Genomic DNA, 21,079 nt, shown 5'->3' on the forward strand with positions numbered 1-21,079 from the left:
CTATGATTCTTGCAATGGGAGAAGTGCTTTGTTTTGGGTTCTACCATGTGGTGACCTTTCCGAGTGACAGTAGGGGTAGCAAGGCACACATCAAGCAGTTGCCATCAAGGGTAAAAAGATGGGGTTTTATCATTGGTTTGAGATTATCCCTCTACATCATGTCATCTTGCTTAAGGTGTTACTCTGTTCTTATGGACTTAATACACTAGATGCATGCTCGATAGCTGTCGACGTGTGGAGTAATAGTTGTAGATGCAGAAAGTATCAGTCTACTTGTTTCGGACGTGATGCCTATAGAAATAATCATTGCATAGATAGCTTCACGACTCTGCACAGTTCTATGAATTGCTCGACAGTAATTTGTTCACCCACCGTCTACTTGCTTTCATGAGAGAAGCCACTAGTAAACACTATGGCCCCCAGGTCTATTCACATCCATCGTTTACATCTCCGCTTTTACTTTGCTTTGTTACTTTGTTGCTTTCAGTTCTCACTTGGCAAACAATCTATAAGGGATTGACAACCCCTTCATAGCGTTGGGTGCAAGCTTTTGTGTTTGTGCAGGATCTTGAGATACTCTTCCACCGGATTGATACCATGGTTCTCAAACTGAGGGAAATACTTACCACCGCTGTGCTACATCACCCTTTCCGCTTCGAGGGAACACCAACGCAAGGCTCCAAGGCCACAGGGGAAATCCTTTGCATACTTGCCTAGGAAGTCCCTTAAGGCGTAGCCATAGCTGAAGGATTCTTGGTGCCGTCGACACAACTACTTCCTGGCGCCGTTGCAAGGGATACACAGCAGAACAATCAGAAGTCTTTCCGGCGCCATTGCCGGGGATCCTTTTGAGGTAGCAAGCGACAACTGGCTTGCCATTCTCAAAGTTTCCCTTCTTTCCCTTGCCCTTCTTGAAACTTGTGGTTTTACTAATCATCAATACTTGATGCTCCTCCTTTATTTCTACCTTCGCGGTGTAAAACATTGTGAATAGCTGAGGGGTCATCTTCTCCATCCCTGACATGTTATAGTTCATCAGAATGCTCTAGTATCTTGGTGGCAGTGACTTGGAGAACTATGTTAATCACTATATTATCTCGAAGATCAACTCTCACTTTATTCAAGCGAGTGTAGCACCCAGACAAATGGAGCACATGCTCACTTATTAAGCTATTCTCCTTCATCTTGCAGACAAAGAATCTTGTCAGGGGTCTCATACCTCTCAACACGGGCACGAGCCTGAAATCCCAATTTTAGCTCTTGGGTCATCTCATATGCTCTTTGACGTTCAAGACGTTTTTGGAGCCTCAAGTCTAAGCCGTAAAGCATGACACATTGAACTATCAAGCAGTCATCAAAAACATGTGTGTCAGATGTTCACAACACTCACATACGAATCTTAAGGGGGTAGTACACCGAGCGGTGCATCAAGGACACAAGCCTCCTATGCAACAATGAGGACAATCCTTAGTTTATGGACCTAGTCCGCATAATTGCTACTATCATATTTCAACCTTAGTTTTCTCTAGGAACGTATCAAAATACAGGGGAGCTACATCACGAGCTATTGTTATACAACATAATTTGCAAAGATAACTTAGACTATGTCCATGATAACGAGTTCAGTTAAGCGTATTACTAAAGAACTCCCACTCAAATCAACATCCCTCAGGTTGTCTCAGTGTAACATGATCCAAATCCACCAACCCAAGTTTGATCATCACATGAGATGAGGTGGTTTCAATGGTGAACATATCCATGTTTATCATGTCTACTATATGATGCATGTTCGACCTTTCGGTCTCCCGTGTTCTGAGTCCATGCCTGTACATGCTAGGCTCGTCAAGTTTAATCCGAGTGTTCTGCATGTGCAAAACTGGCTTACACCCGTTGTATGCGAACATAGAGTCTATCACACCCGATCATCACAAGGTGCTTTGAAACGATGAACCTTCGCAATGGTGCACGCTTGGGGAGAACACAATTTTATCTTGAACTTTTAATGAGGAATCATCTTATAATGATATCGTCATCCTAAGAAAAATAAGATGCATAAAATATAAACATCACATGCAAATCATATAAGTGACATGATATGGCCATCATCTTCTTGTGCTTTTGACCTCCATCTCCGAAGCACCGGCACGACTTCCATCATCACCGACATGACACCATGATATCCATCATCATGAGCTCCACCATCATGTCGTTATGTGGTTGTCGCACCAACTATTTCTTCTACAACTATTGCTAACTCATAGCGATAAAGTAAAGCAAATGACACAAATAAATTAAAGACAACCCCATGGCTCCTGCTGGTTTCCGTACTCATCAACATGCAAATTGTGATAACCTATACAAAACATGATCATCTCATACACCACATATATCAAATCACGTCTTTGGCCATATCACATCACAACATGCCCTGCATAAATAAGTTAGATGTCCCCTACTTTGTTGCTACAACTTTTACGTGGCTTCTATGGGCAACTAGCAAGAAGCATTCTTACGTACACCAAGGCACAACGGTGATATTCAAGTTGCTATTTAACCTTCTACAAGGACCGCCTCTATCATATCCAATTCAACTAAAGTGGAAAAGACAAACACCCGCCAGCCACCTTTATGCAACCAACTTACATGTCAGTCGGTGTAACCGGTCTATTGGACGTGGACAAGTAAGGTTGGTCCGGGCCGCTTCATACCACAATACCGCCTAATCAAAATAAGACTAAATAAGTAATCAATCTGAACATCAGCACCAACAAACACTTTATGTTCTACTCATGCATATCATCTAGTCATAGACCTAGCTCATGATGCCACTATTGGGGAACGTTGCATGGGAAACAATAAAAATTCCTATGAACACCCAAGATCTATGTATGGACATGCATAGATATGAGAGGGGGAGTGTATCTACATACACTTGTATATTGCTAAGCGGAAGCATATATAACGTGGTTGATGTACTTGTATGTCTACACGATCCAATCGTGATCCACCCTGATCTAGTATTGAATGAACGACACCTCCGTGTTCGACACACGTGCGACTCAATGATATCTCTGCCTCCTCGATCCAGCAAGTGAGGGCGGAGTAGTAGACGGGATCTTGACCAACACAATGGCATGGTGTAGATGGTGGTGGAGTAGTGCCAGCAGGGCTTTGCCAAGCGCCTCCGAAACTACGAAAGAGGAAGAACGGGAGAGAGGGGAGGCTACACGGCATGGAGATTGTTGTGTCCAACCCTTGTGCCTCCTCCCCACTATATATAGGGGTGTTGGAGGGCTAGGGGCGCAGACCTAGCCCCTCCTCCAAGGAGGGGAGGCAGCCAAAGGACAAGGAGTGCCCTCCAAGCCAAGTGGAGGGCCCTCCCCCTTAGGGTTTCTCTTCCCCTAGGCACATGGGCCTTAAGGGGGTTGGTGCGCCTGGCCCAATAAGGCCAGGGCACCCCTTACAGCCCATGAACGCCTTAGGTACTGGAGGGACCCTTCGAGACTCCTCTAGAACCATCTGGAACCTTCCAGAAGCTCTTCGGTACAATACCAGTAAAACCCAAAACTTTTCCACGAGGCAAAATATGACTTCCCATATATAAATCTTTACCTCCGAACCATTCCAAAGCTCCTCATGACCTCTGGGATCTCATCTGAGACTCCAAACAACATTCAATCGCTAACGTACATATCCCAAAACTACTCCAACGTCACCGAATGTTAAGCATGCGGACCTTACGGGTTTGAGAATCATGTAGATATGACCGAGACACCTCTCCGGTCAATAAGCAATAGCGGGACCTCGATGCCCATATTGGTTCCTACATTTTCCACGAAGATTTTCATCGGTCGAACCACGATGCCAAGGATTCAATCAATCCCATATACATTTCCCTTTGTTCAGCCGTGTGTTACTTGCCCGAGATTCGATCATCGGTATCTCCATACCTAGTTCAATCTCGTTATCGAGAAGTCTCATTACTCGTTCGGTAACACAAGATCTTGTGATTAACTCCTTAGTCACATTGCTTGCAAGCTTCTTGTGATACTGTATTCCCGAGTGGGCCTAGATATACCTCTCCGTTATACGGAGTGACAAATCCCAGTTGAAAGAATCGATATGGTTGACTAGAGGGGCTGAATAGGCAACTAACAATTTTAAAATTTTCTTTAACAAATTAATTTTAGCAACAAATAGGTTGTCTAGATATGCAACTAAGTGAGCAACCTATATGATGCTAGCTACAATAAAAACAAGTAAGTAAATAATGCAAGTAAAGGTAAGAAGTAACCACAACTGGAACCGATGAAGATGAGGATGCGTTTTCGAAGTTCCTTCTCGTTGAAGGGAAGTACGTATCCGTTGGAGCGGTGTGTAAGCACAATGCTACCTAAGATTCCACTAAGGCCACCGTATTGTCCTCACGCCCTCACACAATGCGAGGTGCCGTGATTCCACTAGTGGTGCCCTTGAAGGCAGTGACCGAACCTTTACAAACAAGGTTGGGGCAATCTCCACAACTGAATTCGAGGCTCCCAACGAAACCACGAAGATTCACCACAATGGAATATGGCTTCAAGATGATCTCAACCGTCTAGGGTGCTCAAACACCCAAGAGTAACAAGATCCGCAAGGGATTGTTGGGGGGAATCAAATTTGTCTTGGTGGAAGTGTAGATCAAGACCCTCTCAAACAAACCCTAGAGTATCAATAAGTTTTGTTGGCTAGGGAGAGACATCGGGTGAAAATGGAGCTTGGAGAAACAATGGAGCTTAGGGTTAGAAAAGGTGAACTTCTGAGCAAAGAAGAACCCCTTTATATAGTGGGAGGAAAAATCACACGGTTACCCAGCTCCTCAGCCCACACATGAGCGGTACCACCGCTCTATGGAGCGGTACTACCGATCATAAGAGATAGTACCACTCCAAGGGGAGCAGTACTATCGCTTGGGGCAGAGGGCAGCAATCCACGTGGGAGGAAGAGGATGGAAGTACCCCCGGAGCCGTACTACCGCTGCCAGGAGCGGCACTAGCGATTATATAGGAGGTAGTAGCAAGCGGTACTACTTCTTGCTGGGCAGTACTACCGCCCATCACTACTGTTGCAAAAACCGCTTAGTCCGACACGAAAAGTGTTGAGACCCAAGGGCAGCGGCACTTGCCAACGGAACTGGCAAGAGCAAATCGCCCCAGAGCGGTACAACCACCGCTAGGGAGGTGCTACCGATCATAATAGGTAGTACTGCTCCTGGGAGTGGTACTACTGATTGGATCCTTCCAGGCAAGGTTGGGGCAAGACAAGATGGTCCATTGAAGTAGGAAGGAGGGTGCATGGGAATGTGTACGTGATGATTCCACCCAAACCTTTTTGATGCGGATCCCCTTTTAATAGTATGGCTATTACTACGACTCAAGTCCACCTACAAAGAAATGAAGGAGAGAAAATTGTCTTCATATTAATACACTGAGGGGCATGAATCGTATTGTGCCAAATGATAAAATACCTGAAAGGATTAATGCACACGATTAGTCCGCAAGCGCATTGTGACCAATCACCAAAACCACCAAGGTAGTGATACGTCCATTTTGCATCATGTTTTGTTGCTGTTATTTGTAGTGTTTTTATGCATTTTGCCACTGGGTGGAGTAATTGTAATGCCTTTTCTCTCATAAAATGCAGGGTTTACATTAAGTGGGAGAATGTCGGCAGATGGAATTCTAGACCTGAAAAAGCTATGTCAGCGATACCTATTTCTACACATCTCTAGTTGGGCTGAAGATTTAGGGAGTTTTACTTTATAGTAAATAAAAAATACTGGAGCGAAGAAGTACCGGAGGGGGCTACTAGGCGCCCACTAGACATGAGAGCGCTCCAGGCCCCCTCGCGCGACCTAATGTTTATGGGCCCCCTACCCACCTCTAGCAATCATCTTCTAGTATAAAATCCCTTTTACCTTGAAAAATTAAAAGGAGAACTTTCGGGAAAAAGCGCCGCCGTCTTGAGGTGGAATCTGGGTAAGAGCACTTTTGCCCTCTAGCGGAGCGATTCTGTCGGAGGAACTTCCTTCCCGGAGGGGGAAATCAAGGCCATCGTCATCACCAACAACCCTCTCATTTTGGGGAGGCCAATCTTCAGCAACATCTTCATCAGCACCATCTCCTCTCAATACCCTAGTTCATCTCTTGTACTCAATCTTGTATCGAAACCTTGAATTGGTACCCTTGGTGTGTCTAGTAGTGTTGATTACATCTTGTAGTTGATGCTTTATGGTTTATTTTGTGGAAGATCATATGTTCAGGTTCATTATTTATTTAATACCTCTCTAATAATGAACATGTTTATCACTTGTGAGTAGTTACTTTTGTTCTTGAGGCCACGGGAGAAATCATGTTGCAAGTAGTCATGTGAAGTTGATATTCGTTCGATATTTTGATGGTATGAATGTTGTGATTCCCTTAGTGGTGTTATGTGAACGTCGAGTACATAACACTTCACCATATTTGGGCCTAAGGGAATGCATTGTGTAGTAGTAATTAGAGGGTGGGTTTCGAGACTGACAGAAACTTAAACCCAGTGTAGGCACTACTCTGTATGGGGCTGATTTAGATCCATATGTTTAATGCTATGGTCAGAATTTATTCTTAATATTTTTCTCGTACTTGTGGATGCTTGTGGCAGGGTTAATCATAAGTGGCCGGATTGTTAAATTAAGAGCAGCACCCAAGCACCAGTCCACCCACATATCAAAATATCAAAATACTGAATGCGAATTAACCCAACATGACGAAAGTGGCTAGATGAAATTCCCGTGTGCCCTCAAGAACGCATTGCCTATTATAAGAAATTTTTATGGCATGTCCTTTGCCACGAAAGGATTGGGCTACCTTCGTGCACCTATTTGTACTATTGCTACTTGTCACTTGTTACAATTATCTTGCTATCAAACAACTTGGTACAACTATTTCAGTGCTTGCAGAAATTACCTTGCTAAAAACCTCTTGTCATTTTCTTCAACTCCTCGTTGGGTTTGACACCCTTACTTATCGAAAGGACTAAAATTGATCCCCTATAGTAGTGGGTCATCAAGACTCTTTTCTAGCACCATTGCTGGGGAGTGAAGCGCCTTTGGTAAGCGGAATTTGGTAAGGGAAAGTTTATATTACGTGCTGAAATGTACTGTTACTTGTCACTATGGAAAGTAATCCTTTGAGGGATTTGTTTGGGGTATCTTCAGCTCAACCGTAAACACCAAGAATTGTTCCTCAACCTGCTCAACCTAATGAAAATGTTTATTATGAAATTCCTTCGGGTATTATAGAGAAACTACTAGCTAATTCTTATGCAGGAGGTGGAACAAAACATCGCGATATGCACCTAATCTATGTGGATGAAGTTTGTGGATTATTTAAGATTGCAGGTTTATTCAGAGATGAAGTTAAGAAAAAGCTTTTCCCTTTATCTTTGGGTATAAAAGCATTGACATGGTATAGGCTATCTAATGATATATTATCTTTTAACTGGAATCAATTGCAATTGGAGTTTCACCAAAAAAACTTATCCTATGCATCTTGTTCATCGTGATTAGAACTTTATCTATAAATTTTGGCCTCATGAAGGAGAATGTGTCACTCAAACTTGGGGGAGGTTGAAGTCAATTTTATATTCATGCCCCAATCACGAGATCTCGAGAGAAGTTATTGTTCCAAATATTTATGCTCGGCTTTCTCGTAATGATCAAACCATGCTCGATACTTCTTGTTGTGGTTCTTTTATGAAGAAGACTATTGAATTCAGGTGGAATCTTTTAGAAATAATTAAACATAACTCTGAATATTGGGAGCTTGACGAAGGTAAAGAGTAGGGTATAAAACCTAAGTTTGATTGTGTTAAATATTTTATGAATATTGATGCTTTCAATGATTTTAGCACTAAGTACTGACTTGACTCTGAGATAGCAGACTCATTCTGTGAAACCTTTGCTGCTCATGTCAATCTCCCTAACGATAAATGGTTCAAATATCATCCACCTATTAAATAAAAAATTGAAGACCCAATTAAAGTTGAGGCAGAAACTATCATTTAGAATGTTGACCCAATTGTACCCACTGCTTATATTGAGAAACCACCTTTCCCTGTTAGGATAAAGGAACACGCTAAAGCTTCAACTATGGTTAATAAAAGTTATGTTAGGACAACCAAACCCTATGAGCAAATCAGGATATAACCTAGTACTGCTATAGTTAAAGATTCTCTTGGTAGACAATATTGTTAGGCATGCTATTTATTTCTGTAATGAAGCTGCTAGAATTGCCAAAGCTGATACTAAAGTTATGAATATGCATGTTGTTGGCATGCCTATCGTTTCAGCCAAAATAGGAGATCATTGCTATTATGGTTTATGTGATATAGGTGCTAGTGTTAGTTGTATACCTTTTATCCTGTATCAAGAGATTATGCATGAGATAACACCAGCTGAAATAGAAGACATAGATGTTACTATTAAACTTGCAAATAGAGACAACATCACATCATTTGGGACTGTTATAGATGTTCAAGTCTTGTGTGAAAAAGTAAACTACCCTACCGATTTCCTAGTACTTGGCTCACCACAAGATGATTTTTGTCCCATAATATTTGGCAGACCCTTCTTGAACATTGCCAATGCTCAAATAGATTGCAAAAGGGAAAATATCAGTGTTAATTTTGGTGGTATGTCTCATGAGTTCCATTTCTCCAAGTTTAGCAAGCAACCCCATGTCAAAAAATTTGCCTAGTAAAGATGAAGCAATTGGTCTTGTTTCTATTTCGTGGGGATCCTGACTTGTAAGTCAAGATCGCCGAATGCACGTGTATAGTGATCCCAGAGATCAATGCTCATTGAAATAACTAGCCGGACAGTCAACATGGTACCCTGACTTGTAAGTCAAGATCACTGAATGCATGTGTATAGTGATCCCAGAGATCAATGCCCACTGAACACATAGATACTGAATAACAAGAGTCTTACATCCATACATAATGTCTGATACAAATAGGGCACTTAGAGTCAAGTCATTACACAAATATTACCTCAAAGGCCGACACACCAACATACTACCGAATGCAGACAACTTGGAGGATAACGTGAACCCATGCCATCTGCCTTAACCTACAAAAATTCTGAATGGGAAGCGTCCTAGATCGCATGTTCGTCCCCAATGAACTCTTCTCCTAACTCTTCTACGAACTCCTGTTCTTCCATGCCTGGACAATTAAATAACCAGTGGCAAGCCAGTGAGTACTTTGAATGTACTCGCAAGCAAACCATGATATGGAACAAGGCAATAACAAAGTATGACATAGTACTATCATGCTGGGTTTTGCGGAAAGCAGATTTTTCCCAGTGCAACAAAATGATCAAGTTCTTGGGCGACGTGCACCACAAGGTATAGCGGTAACTCTATGAACAAGTTACATATATCAATATCGACTGAGGGTCGGACATCCCATGTCCACCCATCATGCCAAGTCACCTGACTTAGCTCCAATATCTTCTTCCCCATGTCACCATATTTTTCTTATATTACCCCACACACACATACACTTGGTTTATTCAAAAATAATTGGACGTAGTTTAAGCAGGATTACCCAATTGTCCTTAACCGCGAACATGGCTATTCGAATAGTTTTACACTGTGCAGAGGTTCCGTGTTCTACCCAAAAGACTCGGGGAACTTCCGTGTCATCCACGACTCGCGGTATATAACATACTTGAGGTAAGCAGCCAAACAATGCCTTTCCCATGGCGACACTAAATAAAGAGTCCACTCATTGGTGCCATCCCTCATGATGTACATCATACGAGCCTTACTCTAGATCATATCATCCATGAGGGCATGCAATGGTGTCCCCGGAACCTGTAAAAACATCATGGTCGCCCTACCTGACACGACCCCATCATGAGAGTGACCACGTCGCTCCGACCACTAGTAATGCGCACTCTCTGCTAGTATCGACCAAGGTAATCAAGAAAGCCCCGTCCCATAAGGGGTATCGTGGTCGCACATGTATGGTTGGGACGGTCGACAAATCTTAAATCTAATACCATTTTCGAAACCACACACGCAAACCCTTTCTTGGTACACCACTTCTTTCTCAAGTGGTCGTCCATCTCAATGCCATCACCCTCAGGCATTAGTGGCACCCGACGGGTTTTTGAAAAGCCTTTGTAACACACCCTTCGTCGTCAACATGCATATTCCCACCTCTTGTTGCAGAGCAACTTCTTGCAACTAACTGCATCCCACATGGACAACCCTCATAGGTGGTAGGGTCATGCGCAAATGCAGGTTTCAATGAGATATTTTTCAGGAACAACCCAACGATGGGGTCTTCGATCCAACAGGAATATATGCATAAGTAAGGCATCGTATGACATGCAAGTAAAAGGTTCTTAGGCATGGTCAAATGGCTGCTTGCCTTGGTTAGCAAAGTCTCCGGGGTCCTCGAAGTCTTCGGGTCCAACTCCTTCGTGAACCACGTGATCTATCGTCGTGATATTAATAGCAATAATAAGAATCATAACAAAAAAAGAACACAAAACTCACTCCTAAAATGTTACCCTATTCTGTAAAATACTAACTTCACATCTAAAATTATTTGCTTCTATTTTTGGAGTGAAAAAGGTTTTAAAATCAATTTTAACAAAGGCTAAAAATATTCAAAACTAGGTTTTAAAATAAAACTATGTATAAAAGTTTTTGTAAAAATTACACAAGTAGTATTATTAAATTCTACATATATTTACATGATTTATTGTGGAAAAATAATTAGATTTAGAGGAATATTTTTCCCTGTGGAAAATTTGGCAAATGCGAGAAAATAGAAAAAGAAAAGGGCTCAACACCCTAGGCCAGACTCGGCCAGTAGCTGGGCCGGCCCAGCCAGGCAGCCCAGGTGCACGCGCCGTCAGGTTTGAACCTGACGCATGGGGCCGTGTTGCCAATGACCGAGAGAGGGGGAGAGAGACTGAGGTCGACAGGTGGGGTCCCCATGTCGGGGTCGTCTTCTACCTCACGACAGAAGGAGGAGGAGCTTACTAGCGCGAGCTCCATCGATGGCGAGGGAAGATGAGCACATGAATGGACTCCTTGCACTCCCGTTGTTCGAATGAGGGTCCATAGAGTGGCTAAGGTGGTCGGAATCGTTGGTTACGAAAAGGCCGCAATAGAGGGCATCCAGAGGTGGTTGTTGCCGACGCTCAGCAAAGGGAAAGGAGGGGGAAACAGGTGGAGGTGAATTTAGGGCTTGCTGCGGTCATGATGGAGGTGAAATGGAGGCCGGAGCAGGCGTGTGTCCCCAGATCGACGGAGCCCCGATGCGGCGGTTCCTCAGTTGATCTCGAGCACTGGTGCTCGGGGATTTCAAGTGACGTATTTGGGTCGTTGATTGAAGGTGAGAGGGAGATTCTAGAGGGGGGACAGAGGCCGGGGTGGCATTTATATAGGCGGGACGCGGAGCATCGAAAGGTGGTGCGCCCGCGAAGCCATGGCAACCGCTAGAAAGGGAGAGGTGGATCAGGAATGAGCCCATGGTCTTCGTGGGTGAGGTTTACTCCCAAATGAAGGACTAAGGAGGAGCGGGGCTGGCTATGTGGTGCGTCGCGGTGGCAAGCGCCACCTGGCCGCTTTGGGCGTGCACGGGCACGCGTCTCCAGGGGGAGTAGAAAGGGGGAGAAGAGGGGGCCGATGCAGCGCTGGCACCGGTCGTCGAGGCGGTCAAAGCCAAACACCTTGTGGGGGCGAGGCCTGGCTGGGGCTGGACTCCTTTGGCTTGGGGATGCAATGTGGCGCATCCATAGCGTAGTTTTGCCATGCCACGGCATGCTGGCGCACTGTAGCGTGCCCCACCTTGTCTAGTTGTGCCTCAGGGCTTTGGAGATGCCCCTGGGATACTTTGGAGCTGAGGAGAGATGTGGAGGTCAAAGAAAAGTGATAGAAAGTCTCTGCCAGTGATGAACGAGAAAAGGAATTGGGGTCCCATTGAATTAGAGATCGGGCTCTCGGCTGCACATGTGTGGCTAACTCACGAACCTGTGATTAAAGTTTGGAGTGAAGGAAGAAATTAGAAGGGGTGAAAGTAGCTATTTTACTAAGTCACCAGAAGATGTTTGATGCTATTTTGAGCAAGTTAAACTTCACCAAATGTAGTGAGAATTAACAGGATTAAATGATGGGTAAAAATAGCAGGATTCACCAAGTTTGAGCTCATTTTAGCAAGGTTGACAATGTAGGCATGGAAAACCATAGAAATTGGAAGAACCAGGTTTCTGTGAACCATCTCACAAATGCACAAATTAGTGTGGCATCCTTATTTGGGGGTTGGATCACTCATGCAAAGTTTGAGAACAATGGAGCAAACTTGGCAACGTAGAGTTGTTCCAACTTGGGTCTAGACAGGAAGGTTATGTGTTTATTGGGTGAACCAAATCAACTTGGTTGAGGATGAAACTTTACAGGGTCGCCTCATATAATATGTGGGACATGCTAGAATTTTCCTCGGATTTATTGAGAATACTTGCTTCGGAAATACTTCAAAAGCTTAGAATAGGCAGAAAGGGGTTTGAGGGGTTTTGGACATTATTTTAACATGAGCATGTGTTGAAACTCACATATCTGGAAAATATATGTCCTATGAGTTTCCCTAAATTTTCTCAAATATTTTTAAGGTAGGAAAATAATTTCCCCTAGGAAATTCCGTTTCTGGCCTCAGAAAAGGGTATTTAAATAAAATAGGAAAATAACTTTTAAAATAATTATTTTGTGGTTTTGGAAAGTTATTTTAACAAAAGAATTCAAGAAAAATCTTTGGGGCAAACATCTCTCCTAAATTAAGGACTTGTAGTGCAAATCCCAATTCACGGGTTTTGAAGCTTTAAAAGTAAATAAATGCCTATAGTTGAAATAATATTTTATTAAGAATAGTTTTTGATCCTATACACATGGCATGATCATTGGGAAAAGGTTTGGGGCCAATGTTAGGAGTTTTTAGAAATAAAGTAGTTTTGGTGAATTAAAACACAATCAAACACACAAGCATGTTGCAATCAAATGAGTCATCACAATCACTTAAAAAGTTTTAGTTCCTTCTAAATTTTATAAATCAAAATGTGAAAAAGTGGTACAAACACAGGGTGTGATAGACGTACCCCCTTAGAAGAATCTCGTCCCCAAGATTCCTAGGCTAAGTGCTAGAAAGATAAGGGAACTCGGATCTCAGGTAGTCTTCATGCTCCCATGTTGCTTCTGCTTCGGTGTGGTTGCTCGACTGCACCTTGAAGTACTTGATGGTGCGGCTTCGAGTGCGACGCTCGGCTTCATCTAGGATGCAGATCGGTCTCTCACTATAATTAAGGTCTAGCTAAATGTTAATGGTGTGATGATCGTCGTCTTCGTAGAGGTCCGGACGGTTGGGAACTCGGAGGCACTTCCGGAGTTGTGATACGTGGAAAACATTGTGCACACCCGAAAGTTCAGAAGGTAGCTCCAGCTGGTAAGCTACTTCTCCTTGCCTTGCGGTGATATTGAAGGGCCCAATGTATCTTGGGGCGAGATTCCCCTCGACGTGGAAACACTTTGTTCCCTTGAGAGGCGTGATGCAGAGGTATACATAGTATCCGGTGTTGAGTTCTACTTCTCGATGGTGTGAGTCAGCGTAGCTCTTCTATCGTGACTTGGCGATTTCGAGACATTCCTTGACAAGTTGGACTTGCTCTTTGGCTTCATGGAGGATGTCCGACCCAAAGATCAGTTCTTTTCTGGTCTCGTACCAGTTTAGGTGAGTGCGGCACTTGCGTCCATACAACACCTCAAATGGTGCCATCTCAAGGCTGGACTGATAACTGTTGTTGTAGGAGAACTCGACGAAGGGCAAATTGTCCTCCCATTTGGATCCATATGCTAAAACACAAGCGCAGAGCATATCTTCGTGTATCTTATTTACTCGACCCGTCTGTCCGCCGGTCTCAGGGTTAAAGGCAGTGCTGAAGGAGAGCTTGGTTCCCATGGCTTCTTGAAACTTCTTCCAGAATCTTGAGGTGAACTGCATGCCTTGGTGAGACATGATCTCCTTCGAAACTCCATGTAGACTCACGATACACTCAATATAGATATTGGCTACCTTGTGCCCATCATAGCAGGTGTTGACGGGAATGAAGTGGGCCACCTTGGTCAGGTGATCAACAATGACCCAGATGGAGTCATGTCCTTTGCTTGATCTGGACAGACCAGTGATGAAGTCCATCCCGACTCTGTCCCACTTCCATTCTGGCACCTTGAGGGGTTGAAGCAGCACAGTGGGTCAGTGGTGCTCAACCTTGACCCTCTGGCATATGTCGCACTTAGAGACATACGAAGCTATTTTCCTCTTCATGCCATGCCACCAGAACCTTTCCCTAAGGTCTTGGTACATCTTGGTTCCTCCAGGGTGAATAGAATACGGGGTGTCGTGTGCTTCTTGCAAGCTCAGGTTCTTGAGGTCAGCTTTGTTGGGTACGCAAATGCGGTTCCCAAACCAGACGACTCCCTGCTCATCCATGGAGAATCCTGGGGCCTTGCGATCCTTGATTTTCTTCTTGATACCTTTGATGCTCTCATGTCCCTTATGGGCCTCCTTAATGTCGTCCATCAATGTAGGCTTCGTCTCGAGGTTGGCCAGGAATCCTGGTGCAACTAGCTCCAACCCGAAGCTCTCAAGTTCTTCATATAGGGTCGGTAGCCTTTCCTTAATCACATCATTCAAGGTGCAAGCCTTTCTGCTCAAGGCATCCGCTACTACGTTGGCCTTTCCGGTGTGGTATTGAATACTGAGGTCATAATCTTTAATCAATTGCAACCATCTCCGTTGCCTCATGTTCAATTCCTTCTGAGTGCAAATATACTTAAAACTCTTATGGTTGGTGTATATCCCACATCGCTTCCCCACAAGGTATGTCGCCATGTTTTCAAGGCATGAACCACTGTTGCCAACTCAAGGTCGTGAGTGGCGTAGTTCTCCTGATAGGGACGTAGCTGTCGAGACAGATATGCACGACCCTGCCTTCTTGCATCAGGACACCATCGAGCCCGGTCCTCGATGCATCATAGTATATCACAAACTCCTTGTGAATATCACGAGTGGCCAGAATTGGGGCCGTCATCAATATTTTCTTGAGATCTTGGAAGCTTTCTTCGCATTTTGGCGTCCACTCGAACTTTTTGACCTTCTTCAAGAGTTTAATCATAGGTCGGGCGATGCTAGAGAATCCTTCAATGAACTTGCGGCAGTAGCCCGCGAGTCCGAGGAAGCCTCTAACTTTCTGCACATTGGTTGGTGATCTAATCTTCGTGGTATCGACTGCCAACGCATCTTCTATCATTACATGACCCAAGAATCCAACTTCATGCCGCCAAAATTCGCATTTGCTGAACTTGGCATAAACTTGGTGCTCTCAAAGTTTTCTCAAAGATGAGTATGTCGTCGATGAAGACGACGACAAACTTGTCTAGATACTCCATGAAGATTTTGTTCATGAGGTACATGAAGTATGTTGGGGCATTAGGTAACCCAAACGACATGACCGTGCACTCGTACATGCCATATCTGGTTAGGAAGGTCGTCTTTGGAATATATTCTGGTCAGATCTTTAGTTGGTAGTATCGAGGCCTAAGGTCGATCTTGGAGAATACTTTGGCACCATTCAACTGATCGGACAGGTCTTCAATTTTGGGGAGTGGATACTTGTTCTTTATCGTGACTTTGTTGAGGGAACGGTAGTCAACATGGAGTCTGATAGTTCCGTCCTTCTTGGACACGAATATAATAGGTGATCCCTAAGGAGAGGCACCATGGCGAATAAATCCTTTCACCGAGCTGCTCGGCCAGTTGTTTCTTCAATTCTGCCAATTCCTCGAACCCCATCCAATATGGATTGTTATAGATGGGTCTTGATCTGGGCATCAGTTCAATAATGAACTCGATGTCTTGGTCGGGAGGCATACTGGGCAGTTCGGTAGGAAAGACATCCGGGTACTCACATATTACTAGCACTTGGTTCAACTCAGTTCCCAAAAGACAATTAACCCTAGGGGCTTGAGTGGAGGCGGGTTTGGGAACATACTTGACCTTGACACCTTGGTCGCTGATCGTAGTAATAGTCCTCTTGGCACAGTCCAACACACTTTGGTGCTTGGCTAACCAATCTATGCCAAGGATCACGTCCAAGCCTCATGACTTAAGGACGATGAGATCTGCGACGAAGTTTACCCCGTTAATGTTGATCCCAACTCCTCTACATCCTATATTGGTCCTCGATACTACACCCGGGGTTTGTACCGACATATGACCATTCAGTAATGTAGGCTTGAAGCCAGTCTCCATCGCAAACTTTTGGGCGACAAAAGAATATGAGGCGCCACAATCAAATAGTACTGTTGCTGGAGTTGAGTAGAGAAGGAACGTACTTAGTATGCAATCCGAGTCCTCCTGGGCTTCCTCTACAGTGACGTGATTCCACGACCCTTGCCGTTGTAGGGCGGGTTGTGGGGAGCCTGGTTCCTGGTTAGTGCTCCACGACTTTGTCCTTGGTTTGGCGCATTGGGGCGCGGTGCATCGGGCTTCTTGTTGGGGCACCTCTTCGAGATGTGTTCGGGATGACCACACCAAAAGTAGGTAACCTACCCAAAGTTGTTGGTCTTGCCGCCATTGTTGTTGCTGGGAGAGTTGTATGTCGTCTTGGAGTTGGCATACGGCTGAAGCTGGTAGCTTGATCGAGGTGCAGGAGTCCTAGGGTGCTAAGGCTTATAGCTTGGCCTTGCCGGGGCTGATTTCCAAGGGCAAGTCTTCTGGTTGCTAGAGCCACCGATGTTGATCAGCTTGCGCTTGCGCGTGCCTTCCATGGCATGATGCTTATCTTCAAGCATGAGGGCCTTATTCACCAGATCGCAAAAGGTTCGACAGTCACAGACAACAAGTTGGTATTGTAGCGAATGCAAAGCCCTTCCATAAAGTGTTCTATCTTGGTGGCCTCAATGCTGATGTCATCAGGTGCATACATCGAGAAGAGGTTGAATTTCTACAAGTACTCCTTAACAGAGCCACTTCCTTGCTTCTACGCGTGAAACTCCCGCTTCTTGATATCCATCATCCTAGAGGGGATGTGAGAAGTACATAATCCTTCCTTAAACTCAGTCCAGGTAATAACCTGCTTGCCTTGCATGACCTTGAATCTGTCCCACCAAGCTCTGGCGGTACCTATGAGATAGTGAGAGGCATAAAGAAACTTCTCACGGTCGTCAGTCAGTTAAAAAGTGCAAGGAGGTCCTCGATGAAGCGGATCAAGTCATCGGCATCCAAAGGCTCGATTTTCTCAGTGAAGGTCGGGGGCGAAGTCCTCATGAATTCCGAGAGACTGGAGCGACCATTGTCGTTCCAGCGCTACTACAGGTTGTTCACTAGGACCTGAACCATCTAATGGATAGCGACAGTATTGGCTTGGAGTTCCTCTCGGAGATCTTGGAGAAACTGAGCCATGGTATGGTTCTCCATAGGAGGCGGTGGCGGGGGAATGTCGCCTTATGGCTGCTCCTGGTGAGCTCCACCTTGAGCAGACCCACCGGCTCCTGGTAGCCGGCTAGAGTTGCTAGCAATAGGGTTGTCAAAGGAGCTAGAACGAGTAGTAGTCAACATCCTGTTTGGAGCAGCCAAGTCAATAACTAGAATAGACGAACGAACAACACAAGAGGGGAACATGCCTAAAAAGGGGAGGGGGTTGGTATGGTGCAAGTGTGTCAAACAAAAGGGCCAAAAGACCCAGCACATAACCAGTTAGTAAGATAAGCGATGTAGCCGTTTAAATGCTTCCTAAGACAAAATCATGGCTTGCATCGAGGCACAAATAGAAAACAAAACAACAAGAAAACATGGTTTCATCTGAACCATTACATAGACTCAACTTCAAATGAGGGGTTCTAGCTTGTCCTACCCTAGGGGTTCTTGTACTCAAGTAGTGGAGTGCTTGGTCTCGTACTCACGCTCCTTTGGGTCTTCCTCCTGGTCATCATCCGCATGGGCATCGTCTCGTGTCGAGGTTGTCGGGGAACGAGGAGGTCCATCTCGACGAAGCTTCATCGAGGGAGTGGTGAAGAGGTCTCAATACTCCTTGGCACTCATCCGATGGATCTGAATGGGGGTGACATTAAGCGGTGGTATTCCCCCTCTGTATGCAATAGCAGGTTGTCCCTCGGGGGATCCATCGTTCTTAATCATGTAGGTCTTTGTCTTCGCTTGACGGAGTAGCTCGCGTACATGGTGAAGTTCCTGGCGGAGCTTCATTAACTTCTTGTTCAGGTTTTGATCCACACTGTTGTCGAAAAGGTTGAAGTAGGTCTGGAACCTGAGTGGTGTTCCTTCTTCCGGGGATGGGGTCAACGTCCAACTCCCGCCAACTTCATCCATAACAAAAGGCAAGTGACGGGTAGCCGGTTCATTGACCATCTCATGAAGGATGTCGTGAAGGTGGATGAGCGCCTTCCGTGCCGCTGTCTCAACTACTAATACCAGAGTCTCCATCTGTGGTCCTTCAAAGAACCAACTAGTCAGAGATTCATTTGCCTTCACGACCACATCAACATGTGAAAGCACAATTGCTACCTAGGGTGGTTTTGATAATTGGTCACAACATATGCATCATTGGACTAATATGTTTCTCCAAGTATATTTCAGGAAAGTTCAAAAGATGCTCTGCTAAAGGCTTATGTGGAGATACCCCTTTATGCAAGAAAGGAATAAGATTGGCTCAAGCTTCAAGCTAGAAGGCTCTTCATTTTATATTTCTAAGAAATCACTTTTGAGTCCATAGGAAAGCTAATATTATTAAAAGGGGGTGAGGTATTAAAATGAAGTGGTTGCTCAAGTGCTCAAAGTTAGCCACCAAAAGACTCAGTCATTTTTTCCACATAACCATTCTATCCAATTTCACACACTCAAATTCAGCGCCACCAACTTTGCTATTTCGGCCTCGGCGAGTTTGATCTCAGAAAAAACCCTAGCCATTCCACCAAATCGATGCATCCGAAACCATATCGGTGCTACCGAGTTCAGGGTGACAAACTTTCTGTTGCCTCGGTACAAAAAATCGGAATTTCCGAGTTTGCCTATCGGTGTTAAGGAGTTGTGTCATCTCACCGTTAGCCACCTTTTCAGTGCCACCGAGTTGTGTATATCGGTCCCGCCGAGATTTAAAAAGTTGCTGCCTTTTGTGCGAGTCGGTACCACCGAGTTTGCCACTTGAGGTGTAATTGGTGGATTTTGTGTGCTACCTATATATACCCCTTCACCCACCTCTCATCCGTGGGAGAAGCACTCAGAACGCACACTTCATTTACAGATCCATTTTTCTGAGTGAGAGCCACCTACTCATGTGTTGAGACCAAGATATTCCAATCCAATCATTTGAAACATGATCTATAGCCTCCCCAAACTGCTTTCCACCAAATCAATCTCTCCTACCCATGCCTATTCTATGAGAGAGTGATTTTGTGTTGAGGAGACTATCTTTAGAAGCACAAGATCAAGGAGTTCATCATTCTACCACATCTATTACCTTTTGGAGGGTGGTGCCTCCTAGATTAGTTAGGTGTCGCTTGGGAGCCTCCTACTTCATGTTGTGGAGTTGAACCAAGATGTTTGTAAGGGAAAGGAGATTGCCTACTTCGTGAAGATCTACCGTGAGTAAGGCTAGTCCTTCGTGGGCGGAAGCCGTGGTGGAATGGACAAGGACGCTTCTTCGTGGACCCCTTGTGGGTGGAGCCCTCCGAGGACTCTCCCAGTCATTACCCTCTGTGGGTTGAAGTCTCCACTAACATGGACGTACGATAGCGCCTCCTATCGGAACCATGCCAAAAATCGCCTTGTAAACCTCATGTGTTTAATCTCCCTACCTTACTCCTTTACTTTACATTTGCATGTTTTACATTCTGCTGCTACACTCTTAGAACTACTTGTGTAGGGTGTACTTGACTTGCCATAACTGCCAAAACTGCCCCTCAACTAAAATTGGGAAAAGGCAAATTTTTCATCTTGTAAAGTAGTCCAATCACCCCCCCTCTAGACATACTTTTGATTCTACAAGTGGTATCAGAGCTTTGGTCTCCATTGCATTGTTTTCAGAACCTAGGAGAGTATGGCATCTATTGAGAGAAATTATCACCGTAGAGGTCCATACTTCGATTCCACTAATTTTGCTAGTTGGAAGCATAAGATGAAAATGCATATTCTTGGCTTCAATCCTAACGTATGGGATGTTATTTGTGTTGGTGTTCAAGGTAACTTCTTCGGAGAACAGCATGAACTGGATCGTGACAAGACTACCTATGAACTGATGATGTTGCAACTCAATTCACAAGCCTGCGACATCATCTTCAACTATCTATGCCCTGAAGAATTCAAAAAAATCAGCCGCCTTGAGAATGCAAAATAAATTTGGGATACCTTGATCGATATGCATGAAGGTACTGATTCTGTCAAGGAATCCAAGTTGGATGTGCTTCCAAATCAGCTTGACAAGTTCAATATTAAGGATGGTCAAGGTGTCGCTGAAATGTATTCTAGGCTAGCTGTCATCACCAATGAGATTGCCAGCTTAGGAAGTGAAGAGATGACCAACAAATCCATCATAAACAAGATACTCAGAGCTCTTGATGGAAAGTATGACACCGTGTGCACATTGATTCAAATGATGCCAAACTATAAATATCTTAAGCTATTTGAAGTCATTGGTAGGATTGTTTCTCATGAGATGTCACTCAAGGACAAAGATGAGATGCACAACAAGTCAAGCGGTGCTTACAAAGCTTCATGTTATGCCCCTGCTACTTCAAAGGACAATCTTGTCACGGATGAAGAGATAAGCCTCATGGTCAGAAAATTCAACAAGTTCTACAAGAGTAGAGGCAAAGAGAGAAGCTCAAGCTCAAGACATGATGGGAAGTGTTCGTCCAGTCGTGACCGAAACTACTACAACTGTGGAAGCCCACACACTACTCCAATGAGTTCTCGGCTC

The sequence above is a fragment of the Hordeum vulgare genome, chromosome 5H (genome assembly GCF_904849725.1).
Source record: "Hordeum vulgare subsp. vulgare chromosome 5H, MorexV3_pseudomolecules_assembly, whole genome shotgun sequence".
NCBI classification, from domain to species: domain Eukaryota; kingdom Viridiplantae; phylum Streptophyta; class Magnoliopsida; order Poales; family Poaceae; genus Hordeum; species Hordeum vulgare.